At 29.4% G+C, this 1,794-nt stretch overlaps 1 protein-coding gene across 1 annotated transcript in view; it reads left to right on the top strand.

The window, feature by feature from the left end:
- Positions 1-566: 566 nt before the first annotated feature.
- The window catches only part of LOC111641094 (translocon-associated protein subunit beta-like), a 22,765-nt gene continuing 21,537 nt past the window's right edge, over positions 567-1,794 (top strand). Inside the window, exon 1 of the mRNA XM_023387210.1 lies at positions 567-666. The gene's annotated coding sequence lies outside the window, so the exon portion shown is untranslated. The remainder of the gene's footprint in view (positions 667-1,794) is intronic.

Here is a 1,794-nt window from a genome sequence, read left to right as displayed (position 1 = left end):
TATACATAAAACTTTAATTAATTTCCTTATATGGCATAGTTATAAAGTGATGTAGCATAGCTTTTTATATCATTTTTAATTTAAATGTTAACATTAATTACAGATTTCCTGATAAAAACACTTTAATATTTATACCAACCATTAGGCTTAGAATTCCATCTTTTCTTTCTTTTATACGGCTTAAGAAACAAACTGACGTTAAAAATACATTATCTTAATTACGAAATGACGTCTAAATGAATTCATATTTCTATTTTATCTTTACATAACGTTATCCTTTACGATTTTCTTTTACAGCTACTACTCACTAAACATCGTCTGGCCACCAACAATGTTCGAAACTGCGCGACCTAGCGGCGTGAAATTAAAACCTGGTTTTTTCGTAGAATTAAATACAAAGAGACGATTGAATTGAATAAAATAACGAGCTTTTCATTGTAAAGGGGGGAAAGCTTTTTTTAAACTCGTTGATTGTTTAAATAATATTAATTGCTACGTTTCAAGTATTGAAAAGTTTATTTTGATTTTATTATTATTATTTTTTTCCTGATTAATTAAAAGCCACCTGCCGGTTAGTAAGTGTACTAATATGTGAAATGTCCACGTTGGTCGTTTGATAAAGAAAACTGATAATTATTTCTTTTGGATTAACCCTTCGTTTAAAAAGTAAGAATGTTCGTTTATTTATGAATTTTAGATTGATACGTTTATGATTTTAAGTTATTTTGATTTCTTCCATTTCTATTTGTATGAAACAGTTCATATATAAATGAATATGGAATCATATTCACATTCCTGCATTTATTATAGAAAGAAATGTGCATTAATAGTTTATTTATTCATATAATTTATCACCGTTCTCTGTTGGATTACAGAATATTATTAGTTCAGTGTATGAATTATTGTAATTAAATATTTCAAAAATGACTCACGTGTACGTGTAATAGATTGATTTTGTTTTAACAGACTTTGTCAATCTGTTTTATTTCATTTTATTGTTTTTAATTAACTCAATATATAATGGTAAATAGCATTTAATATAAATAGTGATATACCAAAATAAATTCCATTGAGCATTAATATACATTTACATATGTTGTAGGAAGACTTGACCAACTTTTTAGTGTGTTACTTTAAACTAATGAAACTGAATTTCATGAGTTAAAAGTACCTATAATCTACTCCACTTTTATTCCTTTATGAAAGATTATTGGGTAGAAATAGTTAATTTTACTTTTTTTTCTTTGACATGGTCCTTTTTCACAAAAATGAAATTGTTAGAGTGCAACAAACTAATTTATCGAGTAACAGCATTAACTGTCTATTCATGCAAAAAAGCCTTCCATTTCCTCATGTTCCTAGTTATTATCTGTACACATGCTTTATATTATGCTGAAATCAGAAAAAGATGACTAAACGTTTTATCACAGAGTACAGTAATACCTCGACTTACGCTACCCCGACTTACGCGAACTCGGAGTTACGCGATTTTCAAATCTTGTCGATTCGTCTTTTGTTTGAGCGCCACGCAACTCTTGATTACTCACTCCCCCCACACTATTGTTTAGCTTACATATTCGGACGTGTCGCGCGGAATCGACACATAGCTCCAATTTATTTTGTGTTATTTATTTCTGTGTTTGTTTGATCTACGGAGATTTGAGAGACTATGTGGTGATTTCTTGTAACTGTGAACGAATCAAAAGACGAGATAAGATTAACGAGAACATTTATTAGCTTACATGCATCCGACTTGGATTTTACACACAAATTGCGAAATTATACCCCGACTTA

This window comes from Centruroides sculpturatus, unplaced genomic scaffold (genome assembly GCF_000671375.1).
Source record: "Centruroides sculpturatus isolate CEXI.00-Female unplaced genomic scaffold, Cexi_2.0 scaffold1446, whole genome shotgun sequence".
NCBI classification, from domain to species: domain Eukaryota; kingdom Metazoa; phylum Arthropoda; class Arachnida; order Scorpiones; family Buthidae; genus Centruroides; species Centruroides sculpturatus.
Note: the sequence above shows the minus strand (reverse complement) of the source record. Positions and strands in the feature narration are given on the sequence as shown.